Here is a 19,847-nt window from a genome sequence, read left to right as displayed (position 1 = left end):
CAGTGACACAATGAGTGAAAAACAGCGTGAACGGCGCAAATTAAGATAATAACAATGTGGTCGAAGGAATAATAATATACAATCTGTTATGAACACATTTTTGCTCAATGACCACAAATAAGCCAAAAAGTTCTTTGCTGGGTTTTGTCGACGGCGTTTCAGCCTGGTTGGTTTCAGGCCATCATCAGGACTATGGTCATAGTTTTAAAGTGTGCTGGGCGTAGTACAACTAAAGTACAGGGAATCCTTTGAATTGGTGAAAAACGGACATAAATCAGCGTGTGATCAATCGTTTGGGCACTTAAGGGACAACATCCGAAGGTTGAAATTGGCCGGGAGCAGTAAAGGTCCGGAATTCGAAGAAGGGGTGTCAAATCTAGTGAAATGTTCGAGGGAAGAGGATCCAAAAATGGTAATCCAAAAGACGGGGAGTAAATCCAACAGTGAAGGGGCGACGGGACGAGTAAAGCGTCTCTGCCGATCACAATCCTGCACACTAACCTTGAGAGAGGAGTGAGGAGTGAGGCTGTCGCGGCCCTCGAGGACGCGTTCATGTTTTTGAGGGGCCGCAACTGGAACAAGCACGGTGCACGGTGCTGCCCGCCGCGATTCTTCCGGCGATTTTAGTTCTCCGTGTCTTTCGACACAACGCAGCGGTAGCAGGATTAGTGTGAAGAAAGCACGAAGCGAAGTAAAAGTAAAACGTCAAGCACCAAGCATTATAACTCAGCAGCCTGAGATGCGCTCAGGAAAAACCAGAGGAACGCCTCCACCCAAATCAAAGCACAAAGCTAAGGAGGAGTCAACAGTTTCCACCACAGCCCTCCTTAGCAGGCCGCCGTCTGAATCCGACCCACTAAGTGGCAGAGATCCAGACTTCTTTTGCGAGCCTGCACACTTGAAACCTTCTAAAGTCCCTGCGAGTGCAATCCACCTTGAGTCAAGTGTCGTGTCAACAGCGACTTCGAATAAACATACAGGATCAGCCCTGGACGCTGAGCAAAAAAGAGATATCACAGCTTCTCGCATGACCCAAACAAGGTCCCACTTAGGCCAAAATAGTAGAAAACGGGCTCTGATTACTGATTTTCTAAAAATCGCCATTAAAACCACCCCGGAAAATCAACACTATAACAACCCTAAGACCTCGCATTGTAACAAATTAACCCAACCTACTATAGCCTTCACAAGTGGGGCCCTCATGGGTCCCTTATGGGATGGAACAACCATAAGGAGCGAGGACGACAGGAGTGGTTGGATAGCAACACCTAAAACAACCACTGTAGTACCAAGTCTGCAAACTTTATCTTCCAACGCACTTCACTTTTCGGATCTGCACCCACAACTAACACCTGTTGCAACCAAGGCACAAATTCACCATCATATTCAGTCGTCCAAGTCTCTCTTAGCACCCCCCTGCTTGAAGTCATCACTCTCACCTTTACTTTTATTAGGCTCTCAAGACCCCAAAAGCCTCAATGACGGCGCCATCAATCTTCAATCGACTTCAAACATTACGTGTCCTATTGGCAACTTGATCATGCTATCCGGCGGCTGCCACTTTGTAGCGAACGAGCCTAACAATCATAATACAAACAGCAGAGACAGGCCAGTACAATCATTATATCAGCTGGAGGAGTCGTTTTTTCAGCCCAACACTAACAGATCCACCCCTGTTCCGTCACTTCTTCAATCCAAGGGCATAAGCACAAGGGGCCTATCTTGCACGCCACCTAGACGCCAGTGTCAGAGCAATCGGCTTCCAGCCCTCTCCAGCAACACGGATTACCATGCCCAGGTTTCCAACAAAGAAATTAGCTGCTCTCCAAAACCTTCTGTCTGGCCACTTCTGTTCAACACCCTAGACACTATAAGCAAAGCCATGACCCTCCACGCTAACAAGCTCGACACCCAAGTAGACCTTTTAAACATTTTAGCTATTCACGTTCAGGGGATTGAACAAAAAATACAAAGCTTTAATGAGATGATCACGAAGGTTCAGCGAGACCAAGAGACTACCTACCAATTGCGCCATTGCCACTGCACTCAAATTATCGACAAACTCTCAGCGGTCCCAATCTTACTAACAGACCTCTTGGGCACCACCAAGGAAGCCCTTTTGAACAATTCTCCCAAGGCAGGGCAAGTTGATGAGGACCTGCTGGTAAAGGATATGGCTCATTCCAGGCCCATGGAAGGACAACTAATCGGCAGTACGGACCAATCTTCGTCGCCAATTTCAGAAAATACACCAGTACCTCTGGCCGCTCTTGTTCATGATAATTCTAATACCTCGGCCTCTCAATTTTCCGATAATCACCATCATTCTCCTGGAAGGCTAATTAAACCAACCAAGCCACCAACTAAGCGGGAAAAAACACGCCTTAGAAAAGCAAGAAAAAGCAAGCGATCAAACCACTTAATCAATGCAATTACTGTCCTACCAGAAGAGGGATGGAAACAAAAAACCAACGATGAGGTCCCACATACTTCGGCAGCAACATGCAACAAGGACTCTCCAACCGCCCAACTTGATTCTGTTATCACACCAAGCTGCCCAAATTATACTAAAATCAAACAAACGCTGCCAGATAACTTATACAGTTTATTTAAACCACCAACAAAGAAAGAGAAGCATCATCTTAATACTTCGCCAAAACTAACAGTCAACTCTATACTTTTGCCCAGGACTGAACTGTACCATCCAACCACAATGAGCCCCAGTGTGGATAATACGCTTGTAGACAACAACCGTAAAGACTGTAGCAACTCAGGAAAAACTGGAAAAAAAAAAAAGGACAAGCCGAGTCCGGGACGCAACGTCATCACAAACACAAAGGCCAATAAAACCTCAACATTAGACAATACTAATGCCTCCCCGCATCTGCCTTTGATGCTTCCTGGGCCTACTGAGGGAGCTACCAAAATGGAATACAGCTCTGAACGTGCGCAGCAGTCTGAGATTTTCTCAGATAATAAAAAATTGGATTTTATCCCCCACTATGTCTCAAGGGGCAACCATGACTTCCTTAATAGAAGTGTCCTGTTGAAGTTATTTAGGGCCTTACCCACTCTGAGCCACATTAACTCCAGGGACATCAAAAGCATAGGGTTCTACCAGAATCAGCATTCAGTGGAACTCCAAGAATCAACTACCGCCACGTTCATTGACTCCCTCGTCACTGAGCAAATCTGGCAGCAGAGGGCTACATTTGGAAAATGGGGCATTGAGTTAAAAAAGATCGACCCCCCACGTTATCCCAGCCCATTACACATGCCTAAACAACCAGCGGGCCTGTTAAAAGGCGCCAAAGGCCCGGATAACCAAAGTCTTTCTCCAGGCATAGACTCCACGGTTAGGACAATTACAATCACCCTTGTTCACCTTGAAGTCAGTCAGCCCATTGGACTCCGGCACTTTAATAAGCCCGGAATTTTCCAAACCAGGGCATGAAAAAATCCACAAGTCGCCACAAATTCACCTAAAGGTGTCAAGAATTCCTGTCATGCGAGGGGAGGAAAACGGTAACCAGCGAAAACGGACTACATCTCCCAGGATGCTTAGCGGTTGAGAGGTTATGTAAACAGGAGAGCTGTTACATAACTCAAGGAAAACACGCCCTTATGTAAACAGGAGAGCTGTTACATAACTCAAGGAAAACACGCCCTTATGTAAACAGGAGAGCTGTTACATAACTCAAGGAAAACACGCCCTATAAAGGGAGGAACCGGGAGGTACAACGCTGTCGGATATTGTGTTTACACCGACGTACCTGCTTAGTGAAGAGCAGTGTTCCGGAGTGGTGCTCCAGTAAGGCAAGAACGGAGGTAGGTCGAGTCGTTACTCCCTGGGCCGTGTCTTGCCCCATCGTCACCTGTGAAGGACCCGGAAGCTCTACCGGATAACCATTGAGCTTCGCTTTTTGACTCGGCTGAGTCAAAGCGCAGTGGCGCTTTTGCTGGTTGGAGTCGTAACTCCCAGCCCGACCAGAGATACAGGGACTGCCAGCTGTAACGCACACCAGGAGGTGTTTGCCGCGTTACAGACTCGGAAGTCCACGGGATCGATCGAGCGGCTGCTCTCGGTTCAGTCTTCTTTGCTTGTGATTGGGGTATCGGTGACGCATCACCAGGAGGTGACTCCGCGTCCCGGTGCAGTCTGAGGAAGAGGTTGAGCGGCTGCTCCCTTCAGGTAGAGACCCCGGCTGGGTATTTCCCTGACTCCTCGATTCTCCCCAACACTCTTCGTGCCCCTCACAGCCTACCGATTGGCATTGTCGGCCATTTCATTTCTGCCCTCTGTTGGCATACGCCGGGATCGGCGTATATGCAGAGGACGGTTAGGACCATCCGTGCTGTGGGCTGGTAACATACTTAGCCTGGAGGATTCCAGTGACTATAACCTTTGTTTATTCCTTGTATTATTTTTGCCTTCATTAAAATAACTAAACATTCACAAGTGGTTGCGTTCTCATTATCGTGTCTGTTAAACGATCCTGAGACGTTCAGGGCGTTACAAAAGGCTACCAAATCTGCTCCTGGAATGTGTTCGGCCTTGGGACAAAATTAGAAGACCCCGACTTCATGGAGTTTATTATACAATACAAAATACTCCTCTTCCAGGAAACCTGGTTAATAAAATCTACTCCCCTAGTAGGATACAAGGAATTCCAGAATTTGGCCACAAAGGCGACCAATCGAGGGAGAGCAAAAGGGGGCCTCTCCACCTTTATTTCAACTGATATTTCTGGATTCGCCGTTTCCATAAATCTTGATTCCCCCTGGCTGTTATGTGTCAAACTTGACACTCCGCCTTTCAATAGCCTGCTGATCATAAATACTTACATTCATCCCGCGTCTAAACTAAAATGGGCAAGCATCGACCACTTATTAGCCTCACTTGCCACTTTAAAACTTGCTTACTCCGACGCTAATATCATTCTGTAAGGGGACTTTAACATGTCTTTATTGCAAGAAACAAATGTCATTAGGCGGCACACTCTGGCCAAAACCCGACATGACACCCTCGGCATGCAATGCGCAGCTCACTTGTATGAACTTTCTCTGCGTATGCTTAACGGGCACTGTCCATCTGACACCCCAGCGGCATATACAAGGGTCACTCAAAAGTCAGCTTCAATCATTAACTATTCCTTTATAGATCATAATCTTGCTTCTCAGATCAAAAACTTTCAAATCTTGGATAGAGCAGAGAGTGACCATCAACCGCAATCTTTCACACTCTTAAGTAATAATATAAATCCAACTCTCATTAACGCAAAGTCTCAAGAACTCCAATGCTATAACCTTAAACGCCTTATCTGGAAAAAGGATAATATCAGTGACTTTATGGCAACATGTATTGGCATTTTGGAGAAACTCAATCTTGAAGCATCCAGCATCCGGGCCTGGGAGACATTTACCACCGAACTAAATCAGAAATTGGTCCAAACTGGCTATTGGCAAAAAAGCAGGCAAACCGTTGGGGGCAGCATGGTTCACCAAAAGCCTGAGAACTCAAAAACAACATCTGAACAAAAACCTACGTAAATTAAGAACACAGGGCTTACCTCCTACTAAAGATCAATTGCTTTTAATTTCCAAAGCCAAAAAAGATCTTAAAAAAAGATATCAAGGCGGCCAAGAAAGCATTCCAGGAACATCTTTGGGCGAAACTCCATTACTCTTGCAAACAAAGAGACTCCAAGCTTTTCTGGGATATCATCAACCAGCTAACTAACGGCAGGCATCGCCACTATAATTCGGACATCATGGAAGACACATGGAGAGCCCACATCGAATCATTATACAACAAAATCTTCTCCCCAGGCACCGCTGACAGCGGCTCCCAACTCAGCAACAGAGTTACCATTAGAGACTCAACGAAAAACGACTTCCCCTCCGATTCAGATTTTCCCCTGCGGATTTTTAAAGGCCAAGTACCGAAAATAATAAAAAAATTAAGATCTGAGGGTGCCCCCAGGCCCAATGGCCTTCCGAATGCCTTGTTTCGGCACAATCCACCATTGTGGGCAGATTATTTGTCCCCTCTTTTTTCGGACATTCTAACCTTTAATATGATCCCTGACTCCTGGAGGGGAAGCATTCTAAGCCCAATATACAAATCGGGTTCTCGTTCTGATCCTGCAAACTACAGACTGATTGCGTTAATTGATTTGGAGGCCAAAATTTACGCATCAAACCTGTTGGTAGATCTAGAGGACTGGGTGGCGCGAATAAACCTTATTCCCCCAACACAACCCGGTTTTAGGGCCGGGATGGGCACCTTGACGAATATTTCTGCAGTAACACTCATGGCCAATCAAGCTCTTAGTAATTCATGGCCACTTTACGTATGTTTCATCGATCTCAAAGCGGCCTTTGACAAGGTCTCAAGAGCCAGGCTATGGGCAAAAATGCACAACTGGGGCATCCCAGCAAAGTTGCTGGAGGCTATAATCAAACTGTACTCCGAAACGTGGGTCCAGATTAGGAAAGGAGACGGACTTAGCATCACCAAGAAGATCCACACACTCAACGGGTTAAAACAAGGGTGCGTGTTGGCACCGTGCCTTTTTAACATCTACACCGCAGATTTGGACAAGCATCTCCGGTCAATCCAATGCGATCCTCCGAAACTTGGCACAACACCCATATCCAGCCTCCAATATGCGGATGACATCGTTTTACTGGCGCAAACACCAATTGGTTTGCAACGATTAATTACTGAACTCGGAGCCTACACCACCTCGGTCCAACTGACCATCAATCACAAAAAAACTAAGGTGATGAGCTTTAACAAACACCATAAAGCTGACCGTAAATTTACCTGGATTTTGGATACACGACCTTTGACCGAGGTGGATTCATACAAATACCTCGGCTTCCAAATTGATCGCAGACTCACTTTTAAGACCCATATGTCCCAAGGTCACACGAAATTCAAACAGCTGCAGTTTGCCTTTAAAACTTTAAAAAACAAACTCGCAGGTGGCTCCACTGGGCATCTATTAAAGGTTATAGCAGCAAAATTCCTGCCTTCCATCTCATATGGCACAGAAATCCTGAATGGTAAGGATGCTATAGGCCTGAATTTGGATCAGTCAATCCTTTTTAAGAAGCTGTTTGCAATTCCCCGCCACATCCCGCAAGCCCAAATTCGTCTCGAATATGGTTTAAAAAATCAGATCCCTGACAAACAAGGCATACTAGTCAAGTATTACTGGAGGATATGGGACGCAGAGGAAAATACACTCGCACATTATTGTTGGGCGGAAATTGAAAAGCAAGCTAGCTTCACAAATTCAATTTTCAAAGTTCTGAGGGCCTCTCTCTCAGCATTGAAGTTAGAGGAGGCATGGCTTACAGCCTCCACCTACTCTTGCTTTAAACAATTGGTCAACAAAGCGATAAAACGGCATTCCATATTATTAGATAAAATTGCCTGAGCAAGAAATAAACATGCCTGGGCCGTGATTCAGTCATACCAGAGGCTGCAACCCCAACCCTACCTGCTGGATCACTTTTCAGCCCAGAAAAAACACTTTTTTACTTTACTAAGGCTAGGGTCATATCCCTCAAAGGACCCGACCCCAAAATGGAAACACGTATGGCAATCCAAGGAATGTCGCCTGTGTGGAGCTTGGGATGAGTCTTTACTGCATCTACTATTCATCTGCCCTGCCTTGGCAGAAATGCGCAAAAAGGACCTTCGGGAGATCTTTAGGAAGGAACAAATAAGAACTTGTAGAGCAGCAGTCATTCACTGTCTTACTGGCTCATCCATCCCATTCTCCTGCAGAGCCATAAACTTTTTTAAAAATGCAGCAAGAGATTTGGACAACGCAGAACCCGTTAACCAACTTGCGCAGTATTAGATTACCTGGTTTTGAAACCATTTGAAAGTTCTGCTTACATGTTTTTATACTTTTTATAATAATTATCACAATGTACATTCTTGTAAGTTTTATCTATGGTGGTTTTTCCACCCTTTTATGGTTTTTTATGAAACCAAATAAAAGTATATTCTCTATCATTGGTTTTGTAGGGGTCCCCTTCTTTTCAAAAATGCATATCAGAGGTGATGCAGCCCTTGAAGCTCACCGTCTTGATGTGCCACTTCACTAGCCTGCTTGGGAGGAGGGAGATGTGACCTCCCTCCTGCCCAAGCCTTTGTTCCCGACTCCTGGGAGTGATCACGCTGTCTGGCAGGAGGTAAGAATCGTTGTTCAACAAAGAGAAGGAGAGTAAAAGGTGGGCTATTTTTATAGAGGTCCTACACATAAGCCCTAAGTAGCGGTATCAACGAGAGGTGTGTAGTTCCTACAGGGTGAAAAGTCGAAGGGGAATAAAGTTTTCCGATACCAGACTTTCACCTAGTGAATGTAAGTGCACAAGGGAAGGGGATCCCTTAAGGGTGGAACTGAAACCCTCACACACCCAGCAAGCTAGGTGTCATGCTTCATCATCTGGGTTTTGCTCCTCGTCGGGTCGGCGGTGCAATACCCGACGGGCACCCATACAGGGGCTCTTTATCGGAGATCTTTTGTTCCCTGCCGTATGGTGCATGCGTGTGAGGGCCCGGAAGTGTAGATGTAAGTGAATTAAAAAGGTTGGTTAATCTGAAATGTAACTTTATTGGCTCAGTCAACCACCTTGTTAAAAAGGGGTGAGTGGAGTCAAAGCTATATTTGCTCACAAAGGAGGAGTGGCTAGCTACGCTCTACTCTTCTGGTCAACATGTTTCGCGCCCAGTCGGTCAGAGGGATCTCATGGCGCTTCGTCAGGACCTATAATGCTAAAGTGAAGTGTGCTAAAAACTATCTACAGTGTGGTGTGAAAACAAGGGTGAAAAATAGTTTGTTAGTCAACCCTTAATAGGTGCCCCTACCTTATGTATTGTTTATAAAAGGGGTCACCTAAGGAAAAGGAAAAAATTGGAAAAATATATATATCAAGAGCCACCCTTGGCATCTGTAAAACATTTTAAAAAATTAGTTAATCACCACCAGTTCAGTAAACCAGTGATCCATTTGATATAATCCAGACTGTAATTATACTGGACTACTAACTGGATATTGACCAATCAACCAATTATGATTTATCAAGGAAAGGAAAAATGGTTAACATAGGAAGCATAGCGAGGCTCTGGTTAAAAAGCACAACCATTATTACAGTTGTAGAGAACAAATCATGGTTAAGTGTAGACTCACCAATTCTTTTTATAAAAACCTCATCATCAGGTGCATGGCGCGTCAACAGGGGGAGAAACACATTCGTTCCCTATGGTATAATGATATTATAAAGAGAAGAAGTAGAGGCACAGGCAAATTTGAGGTTAACAAGGTCACAAGGGAGAGATCTCCATCCTTAGTGTCTCATAAACATATTGCTCAAGCGAGTGACACCTCTCGTGTGCTATAATAATATGGTCTTTAACGTGGTCAACCAGGTGCAGCTAACCGAAGGCGAGACAAAGATGTGTATGTCCCGATTGGATCATCAAAAAAAAAGCCTTTGATAAATTATAGAACACAAAAGTAAGTGTGAATACAAGAAGCAATGTCTAACTAAGTGTGTGCCCGGATTAGTCATTGCAATCCTTAGCGTGAAGTCACAGTGCAAATGCGCGTGTTAGAAGAATTGCGCCCAAGATGTGGAAAGATCAAACTCATAGACCCGTGATGATCGTGTTATTGATCAGTACAGAGTCCCATGAGATCACACATCTCAATGGCATCGCATTGCAGCAATTCAAGTGTGTCCCGGGGCTAAACAGAGACCTGATGAAAAAGTGCGGTTTCTCCTTAAGGTGTCTAGAGAGCCCCAACGAGTGTCTAATGTTTGAAACCACACGTCCGAATCATTCATCGAGGAAACCCAGGGTGTACTTACTTGGCAAGATTCCCCTGGAGGTAAGTAAACCTGCCCGCGTCGCCGAACCCGGAAGCTGAGACATGGGTCGGTGACGCTGTATTTTATTCAATCAATGATTGGCTAGGAGCTGGTCACGTGTGATGATGTCACGTCCATAGCAACAATCACTAGCTAAGTGTATTTGATTCAATCAATGATTGGCTAGGGGCTGGTCACGTGTGATGATGTCACGTCTATAGCAACAATCACTAGCTGAGTGTATGTCATTCCGGATGTGAAAAGGAGTTTATTTTGGGCGCCATGTTGCAGTCGTCAAAATGTGTTATAAATACTTCGAAGGGAGGCATAAGTTAGTACCCCACGGAGCGAAATAGTATCGAGAAAGGCTAGCCATGGAAGTATTCTATAGCGTTTAGGTTCACCCAGGTATGCGCACCATATGTTATGCCTATTGTCGGCGGTTCCTAACAGATCTGGTTAGTTAGGTAACCCAAACCGGGAGCCATGATGGAGTGGTGTGGGTCTAGGAGCAAGGTAGGCTGGTAGAAGGGAATTTGGCTCTATTAGTATATGGAGCAGTGCATAATCAGTGATGCTAACATCCGTCTATGCTGTGGTGGCTAAATCACGGGCTCATGGTGTAATGGTGCAAATGTTGATCAGCATAAAGGACTAAGTGTCAGTAAGACCATAAGGTGGTACTAATACTGTCCTGCCACCTCAACACTATCGCTGGTAAGGAGTCCTATCGATTAGATATTGTTGACCAGGGTATGTCATCATTGAGGCCAAGTCTATCCAATGAAAGGCGATGTACCCAGCGTTGTTCTAGCCTAAACAAGGAATGTTGAGACATTCCAGGCTGGCTTTCAAGGACAATCCAATGTAAATCTGTAGGGCTATGTTTACATACAAGGTAATGACTGTAAAGTTTCGTGTTAGATTTGCCGCATCTAATGTTGCTTTTATGTTCAGTGATACGTGTTTTCACTGCTCGTGTCGTCATCCCTATATAATAGAGATCACATGGGCAAATTAATAGATAAATACAGTTAGTAGAATTACAATTTGTATGTCTTTTTAGGACCCATTCGAAAGTGGCAGTGAGGCGAATAGATTTTGCGACAACAGTTTGTCCACAGCAAGAGCACCCTCCGCAGGTATAGTGACCCTGTACAGGGGGAAGATTCCAGAGGGTGTTATGTGCTGAAGTTATTTGTTTCTTTGGTCTCGTGTGTATCAAAGTGTCTTTCAGATTGTTAGTCCTTTTGAAAGCGAAACGTGGCGGGGGAATCATGAGTGTACCTGCGGATAGTATTCCCCAATGTTTCTTTATCACTTTTTTAAGGTTGTTGGACTCTGGTGTAAAAGATGTTACACGAGTAATGGTTTCTATGTTGTCTTTTGTTCTCACTTCCAAAAGGGCCTCGCGATTGTTATTTCTGGCCCTCTTCATTGAGTTGTGAATTACTCGGGGAGGATAGCCTCTTTGTGTCAAATTCCCTGAGAGGATGTTGGCCTCAATTTTGTAGTCAGTGATAGAGCTACAGTTTCTCCTGAGTCGAAGGAATTGGCCAAAAGGCAAGTTATCGCGTAGGGCCTTAGGGTGGTGACTACTGTAGAGAAGTAAACTGTTCCTGTCAGTCGGTTTTCTGTAGAGACTTGTACTCAAACCTGTGGGTGTCAGTCTGATGTTTAAATCTAGGAAAGGGATGTCAGAGTCAGAGATATGACTTGTGAATTTCAAAAACTGATTCTTAGTGTTAATCCATTCACAGAATTCGTTGCAGGTTGTTAAATCCCCTTTCCATAAAATCATGACATCGTCGATGTATCTTTTCCACAGGGTTAAGTTTGGCCCGAAGGGGTTATCCACGTTCATTATCACTGTCTCTTCAAAAGCCGCCATATACAGGCAGGCCACACTGGGAGCAAAGGTACTCCCCATCGAAGTACCTTGGGACTGATGGTAAAGGTTGTCTTTAAATGCAAAATAGTTCTCCGTGAGAGCTAATGTTGCCAGATCCATGATGAATGTTATGGGAGTAGGGGATGTCCATTCCCTTTTCTGTAGGGCTGCCTCTATCACCGTCAGGGTAGCCTGTTGCGGAATATTGGTGTAGAGAGCCTCTACATCGAGGGTCACTAGTAGGTCAACATTCTCGGTATTCTGTATCCCCTCAATCATGTTCAAAATGTCAGTTGTATCCCTGACATAGGATGGTGTCTCTTTCACTAGGGGTTGTAAGAAGTAGTCACAGAATTTAGATAAAGGTTCCAGGAGGGAGCCAATACCAGAGACAATAGGTCTGCCAGGGATAGGAATGACGCCTTTATGTACCTTAGGTAGTGTATAGAAATAAGGTACGACAGGCTTGGGAGTGATAAGAAAGTCTGCTTCTTTTTTCGTGATCCAGCCATTGGCTTCGGCCTCCAATACCTTACTAGCTATTGTTAAATGTAATCTCGGCGTGGGATCAGTGTCGATGGGTGTATAGTATTTTCTATCCCCAAGTTGTCGTAAGCATTCTATTTCATAATCACTGGTGGACTGGATTACTGTTGCCCCTCCCTTGTCAGCCTGTTTGATGGTGATAGTGGTGTCAGCTGCTAGCGTTCTGGCCGCTTCCCTTTCTTTGCGAGTAAAGTTGTTGTACAAAACCTTTTTATTCTGTACTTTGTCCAGGTCTTTTAGTACAGCCTTCTCGAAGGTAAGGACCTCCGAGGGAATCATGCTGTTTGAAGGGGTAAAGGTGGAAGCCTTATGTAGGCCAGTATCACTGGATTCAGTAGCAGGTTCGTCATGGAAAAATGCTTTGAGGCGTATTTTTCGGAAGAAATTCTGGACCTCGCAGATCAACTCGAATTTATCTACTCTAGGAGTAGGTACGAAGCCCAGACCTTTCTTTATGACATCCTCCTCTGTGTTACTAAGGGATCTGTGGGAGAGGTTAATGACTAATCCCTCTGACCCCTCCTTTTGCTCCGGGTTTCCATTTGTGGCTGAGGTTGAGGTTGATCTTTCCACTGGACATGTGGTGTAGTTTGCTGTTGTCCTCGCCTTCGCCCTCTTCCTCTGCCCCAACCTCTGCCTAAAAAAGGTTTCGGGTTGTTACCAGGATAGAATTGTGGCGGGTATTGAGGAAACATGGGGTATTGCCAAAACGGAGGTTGAGGGGGGACAGGAAACATGGGTCCACCTTGGTTGTGGTATACCCGTGTGTTGGTCTTTCTCTGATTCCTGTTGTTCCAACTCCCTGTACTGGAGTCACTAGATGAACCTCTTCTGCTGTGATTAGAGTCCTCATCACTTGAATAGCCTGTCTTGTTGGAAACATAGTCTGCTTTCAGATAAGGAAAGACTCTTTCTCTGTCAAATCTGGCGATATCTTTCTGTAGCTTCGTTATTTTTTGTTTTAACAAAAACTCCCTGCTTTCAGAAATCTCCTGATTAATCTCTGCTAATTTGGTTTTAAAAATAGCAGATTGAGTGACGGGTTTCATAGTGCTTTCAAGGTCTTGAATACGTGCAAGAATGGAGTCAGCCAATCTCTTGGCTGTCCCTATGATAAGTACCAATAAGTCACTGGTGCATTTCCATGACACCAAGGACCATTCTTTCTTGAACAAAGGATCATCCAGGAACAGACGGGGTATTAGATTGACGATGAGACCATTGGGGGCGATGTTAGCCCTAAGGTACTCAGTCATCATAGCCCCATGTATGGTTATTTTCAACCATTCTTTCTTCAAAGTTGTTAAATTCGTCCAGTCATCCGACTGGGAACCTGAAGCTATGCAACCGTCGGTAACCAAGAGCGACGGTGCTCTTAAAATATCAGACACAGCGTCTTCACCGTAGCTGATACCTAGTTCCCCTTCCATAATTATTGGAGGGACAAAGGACCTCCTAGAGCCAAATAGCACTATAGGTAACCCTGAAAATTATCTCCTGCGGGGGGCTCCCGCGCTAGATATGTTCAACAAAGAGAAGGAGAGTAAAAGGTGGGCTATTTTTATAGAGGTCCTACACATAAGCCCTAAGTAGCGGTATCAACGAGAGGTGTGTAGTTCCTACATGGTGAAAAGTCAAAGGGGAATAAAGTTTTCCGATACCAGACTTTCACCTAGTGAATGTAAGTGCACAAGGGAAGGGGATCCCTTAAGGGTGGAACTGAAACCCTCACACACCCAGCAAGCTAGGTGTCATGCTTCATCATCTGGGTTTTGCTCCTCGTCGGGTCGGCGGTGCAATACCCGACGGGCACCCATACAGGGGCTCTTTATCGGAGATCTTTTGTTCCCTGCCGTATGGTGCATGCGTGTGAGGGCCCGGAAGTGTAGATGTAAGTGAATTAAAAAGGTTGGTTAATCTGAAATGTAACTTTATTGGCTCAGTCAACCACCTTGTTAAAAAGGGGTGAGTGGCGTCAAAGCTATATTTGCTCACAAAGGAGGAGTGGCTAGCTACGCTCTACTCTTCTGGTCAACATGTTTCGCGCCCAGTCGGTCAGAGGGATCTCATGGCGCTTCGTCAGGACCTATAATGCTAAAGTGAAGTGTGCTAAAAACTATCTACAGTGTGGTGTGAAAACAAGGGTGAAAAATAGTTTGTTAGTCAACCCTTAATAGGTGCCCCTACCTTATGTATTGTTTATAAAAGGGGTCACCTAAGGAAAAGGAAAAAATTGGAAAAATATATATATCAAGAGCCACCCTTGGCATCTGTAAAACATTTAAAAAAATTAGTTAATCACCACCAGTTCAGTAAACCAGTGATCCATTTGATATAATCCAGACTGTAATTATACTGGACTACTAACTGGATATTGACCAATCAACCAATTATGATTTATCAAGGAAAGGAAAAATGGTTAACATAGGAAGCATAGCGAGGCTCTGGTTAAAAAGCACAACCATTATTACAGTTGTAGAGAACAAATCATGGTTAAGTGTAGACTCACCAATTCTTTTTATAAAAACCTCATCATCAGGTGCATGGCGCGTCAACAGGGGGAGAAACACATTCGTTCCCTATGGTATAATGATATTATAAAGAGAAGAAGTAGAGGCACAGGCAAATTTGAGGTTAACAAGGTCACAAGGGAGGGATCTCCATCCTTAGTGTCTCATAAACATATTGCTCAAGCGAGTGACACCTCTCGTGTGCTATAATAATATGGTCTTTAACGTGGTCAACCAGGTGCAGCTAACCGAAGGCGAGACAAAGATGTGTATGTCCCGATTGGATCATCAAAAAAAAGCCTTTGATAAATTATAGAACACAAAAGTAAGTGTGAATACAAGAAGCAATGTCTAACTAAGTGTGTGCCCGGATTAGTCATTGCAATCCTTAGCGTGAAGTCACAGTGCAAATGCGCGTGTTAGAAGAATTGCGCCCAAGATGTGGAAAGATCAAACTCATAGACCCGTGATGATCGCGTTATTGATCAGTACAGAGTCCCATGAGATCACACATCTCAATGGCATCGCATTGCAGCAATTCAAGTGTGTCCCGGGGCTAAACAGAGACCTGATGAAAAAGTGCGGTTTCTCCTTAAGGTGTCTAGAGAGCCCCAACGAGTGTCTAATGTTTGAAACCACACGTCCGAATCATTCATCGAGGAAACCCAGGGTGTACTTACTTGGCAAGATTCCCCTGGAGGTAAGTAAACCTGCCCGCGTCGCCGAACCCGGAAGCTGAGACATGGGTCGGTGACGCTGTATTTTATTCAATCAATGATTGGCTAGGAGCTGGTCACGTGTGATGATGTCACGTCCATAGCAACAATCACTAGCTAAGTGTATTTGATTCAATCAATGATTGGCTAGGGGCTGGTCACGTGTGATGATGTCACGTCTATAGCAACAATCACTAGCTGAGTGTATGTCATTCCGGATGTGAAAAGGAGTTTATTTTGGGCGCCATGTTGCAGTCGTCAAAATGTGTTATAAATACTTCGAAGGGAGGCATAAGTTAGTACCCCACGGAGCGAAATAGTATCGAGAAAGGCTAGCCATGGAAGTATTCTATAGCGTTTAGGTTCACCCAGGTATGCGCACCATATGTTATGCCTATTGTCGGCGGTTCCTAACAGATCTGGTTAGTTAGGTAACCCAAACCGGGAGCCATGATGGAGTGGTGTGGGTCTAGGAGCAAGGTAGGCTGGTAGAAGGGAATTTGGCTCTATTAGTATATGGAGCAGTGCATAATCAGTGATGCTAACATCCGTCTATGCTGTGGTGGCTAAATCACGGGCTCATGGTGTAATGGTGCAAATGTTGATCAGCATAAAGGACTAAGGGCCTCATGTAGGTAGCCAAATACCGGTCGGTAACGGCCGATTTTCGGTAAATATGCCGTTACCGACCGGTATTCAGACAAGTGAGATGTAGGAGTCCAAAAACCACTTTTCGGTAAATATGAGGCGGTAAATACCGATTCATATTTACCGAATTCCAAAATACCGAATCAGAGTTACCGAATACATAATTAACGAATCGGTAAATATGAAGTGGTAAATATGAAGTGGTAAAAATGAAAATGACATGTAGGAGCACTCGGTAATTAAGAAATCCAAGAAAATCGGTAAATAAGAGTCGGTAATTAACACGGATTGAAAGCAGGTGGTAACCATCAACAGTGCAGATAAGCAATCCCAAAATGCAACAGCGTGGACAACATGCCCGCTATGTACGTCATTGCAAGGCGCCTACATCTACAGGCAGCAGGACTGAGGGTTTGGCGACGGGAGGAACGCATCTACAGACAGCGCATCACACTATTCCAGCTGACTGATGCAGAGATACATGAGAGGTACAGGCTACACCCCGAAACCATCATGGCCTTAATCAGGGACCTGCACCCACTCCTGGACCAGCCAATAAGAAGGGCGCACGCCATACCCCCACATGTGCAGGTGCTCTGCAGCCCACATCTGTTGGCATCCGGCAGTTATCAGGTGGTGACAGCTGCGGTGGGTGGTGTATCCCAGAGTTGCCTGTCCCGTTCCTTCAGGAATTTCCTGGATGCCATGATGCAGAGAATGCACCACTACATCAGCTTCCACAACACACAGGCTGCACTGCAGTAAACAAAAACAGACATTTCTCACATGGCACAGTTCCCCCATTCCATTGGCTGCATTGATGGTACACACATCCCAATCTGTCCACCAGCTGACACAGAGCACATCTACAGGATCAGGAAGTCCACCCACTCCATCAATGTGCATACCGAATTGAATGATTTTGTGAATGGTCCTGTGGGTGGCACAACCAAAAGGTGGGCGTATGCTATTTACAACGAAGTCTGCAAGTTGTCGCACAGTGAGGCGGCTTCCAGATTGAGAGCTATTGACCAAGCAAACATGGAGAAGGCTTTAGCCGTTATAGATAATAGCTTTAGCACTCTCTCTTCTAGGATTCATACATGAGACAATAGGCACATGCAAGTACACGGCGCATGCAATGTACAAGCCCCGAATTTGGCGTGCGTCCTACGAGGTATCCCAGTGCCTGTGATTACACCTCCTTTCACTCTGCTTGCAAACGGTATTTACATAATGTTGAATAATGAAGCTTGCTGCGGGATGTGAGTGGGAATCCCGTACATAACTGTCTCGCATAAGGTTGTCTGCTGCAATACTGTTCTTCTTCCACCCCCGCATGTGCGGCTGGATGTTTCCATCTGGCCTTCGATTCCAACCTTGAAAGCAGAGTTCAACAAGTTGAGCAGAATAGAGCGCTATTGTCCCACAAAGAGGTGCCTTTGACTTCCTCTCGTGAAACATTTGTCCTTCACGTTGCTAATACGCGCACTGAGGTACAGGCGCCTCTGAATACTGACCTCCCCCTGCATTTCGGCTCTTTGATCCAAACTATTTTCAATGCCTCGTCCACGACCGGCCTGGCTCATTTTTTACACATGTGGGCTCGGGTCTCGTGACCTCTTTCCAACCTATTTTTGGTGTAATTCCTGCATTTGTTCATTCACTGTTCTCGAGCATCTTTGGAGGTGTCCCGCTGCTCCTGGTGCTAGTGGCAGGTGTGCTGCTTTTCCTTTTCATACTCCGGAATGGCTGCTCCTTCTGTGCCACACGAGCACCTGTCCCGTCTGCATCTTCTTCGTGATCGGATGCTTGACTTTTATGGTACTCTGCCATTGGCGACTTTGAGCCTGGCTTATGGATTATCCTTCAGGTATTCCTACTTCACCTGCGTACAACCTGTATTACACTGCCTGGATTGTCCCTTTGAATGGCCTCTGGATTTGTGCTTGACCAACATGGTGTCTCCGGTGCCGGATTTCGATCGACTGATGAGGCCCTTAGTGTCTCACGAGTTGTCCTGTTCTGGTGTCCGGATCATGGCGTGTGGTGCGGCGCATGGTATCCTGGGTAATTGGGACATCTCAGCGGCAGCCTACGACTTCTTGTCCATGAGCTATTTGGAGGAACATTCCGGGTGCCCTCTGATTGTGCTAGAGGCTCCGTTGGTTGGAGAACACGTATGTTCCTTTTCTTTACTTAATTGGATGGCTGAGACTTTTAGTGGCCCTGCAAACGATTTTTTGTTGGAAGCCGTGGCCACATATGCTGCCTATACATTCATGGATTAACTGGATTGTCGTCCATTGCGCCTGTGCTACTGGACAGCACCCTGGCGCAACATTTATTTCTTTTATTTCTCTTTTTTCTCTTCCTGATGGTCGGCTTGAGTTTTTTACTATACTTGCATTGTGTTTTTTGGAATTTTATGCTGCAATTAATTGGACTTTAGGACTTTGGCGCTGCATTGGTTACGCCTTGTTCTGCTCTGACGAAACTGAACTCTGCGTTCTCTCTTTTCTTGCCTATTAAATATTGCTTCGCTCAAGGGGGCGTGTAGTGAGTTCTCCCTGAATACGTACATACATTGTTCAGTTCGCATAACCACGTTGAATGTTATGTAGCCATCTTTTTGTCTTTGCACACGACACTGCGTTTACATGTTCTTTCTTGAATAAACTGCTGACTCGAGACTTCCTTCAGACGAGTGCATTCTGTTGTTCCCATCCCAAGCTCTGCGCAGCGACCTTGGTCTGTACATGCTGTGACACACAGTCTGGAATTTTACACAATGCATGTTTTCCACTCTAGGTTGTTCGACCCACTATTTAGCCATGACACACGCGCAGCTGCAAATACCTGACAGTTGGTGCTTTTCATATCACAGACATCATGTTTATTATTCAGACCGAAGACGAGCCTTCCTGCGAGACGGCTCCTGATGCTCCTGTGATGTGATTTCACTGAGCTGATTTTTGAGGTATGGGGTCCCCTATTCAAGCCTAAGAGACCTTCTATTATAACATAATTATGATATTAGCTACTTAGTTAAGGGAAGGTGGTAGTATCCTCGGTATTTTCCGAATCGCTAAATACCACCTCGGTATTTTCCGATTCGGTAAATACCACCTCGGTATTTACCGATTCGGTGAATTCCGATTCGTGATTACCGAATGTTACCGAATCGGTAACTGTTACCGAATTTTTACCTACATATAACTTAACGATTCTAATTTAACGATTCGGTACGGCTCGGTATTTAAGCAACGGTAAAATGTATTTACCTACATGAGGCCCTAAGTGTCAGTAAGACCATAAGGTGGTACTAATACTGTCCTGCCACCTCAACACTATCGCTGGTAAGGAGTCCTATCGATTAGATATTGTTGACCAGGGTATGTCATCATTGAGGCCAAGTCTATCCAATGAAAGGCGATGTACCCAGCGTTGTTCTAGCCTAAACAAGGAATGTTGAGACATTCCAGGCTGGCTTTCAAGGACAATCCAATGTAAATCTGTAGGGCTATGTTTACATACAAGGTAATGACTGTAAAGTTTCGTGTTAGATTTGCCGCATCTAATGTTGCTTTTATGTTCAGTGATACGTGTTTTCACTGCTCGTGTCGTCATCCCTATATAATA

The 19,847-nt window shown here is 45.1% G+C and overlaps 1 protein-coding gene and 1 long non-coding RNA gene across 7 annotated transcripts in view; one reads left to right on the top strand and one right to left on the bottom strand.

Moving 5' to 3' along the window:
• The window catches only part of RNF207 (ring finger protein 207), a 1,105,462-nt gene that overhangs the window by 292,318 nt on the left and 793,297 nt on the right, over positions 1-19,847 (bottom strand). The gene's annotated exons all lie outside the window — the stretch shown is intronic.
• The window catches only part of LOC146868075 (uncharacterized), a 127,549-nt gene that overhangs the window by 562 nt on the left and 107,140 nt on the right, over positions 1-19,847 (top strand). The gene's annotated exons all lie outside the window — the stretch shown is intronic.

Source organism: Triturus cristatus, chromosome 1_2 (genome assembly GCF_964204655.1).
Source record: "Triturus cristatus chromosome 1_2, aTriCri1.1, whole genome shotgun sequence".
NCBI lineage: Eukaryota > Metazoa > Chordata > Amphibia > Caudata > Salamandridae > Triturus > Triturus cristatus.
This window is presented reverse-complemented; position numbering and strand designations above follow the sequence as displayed.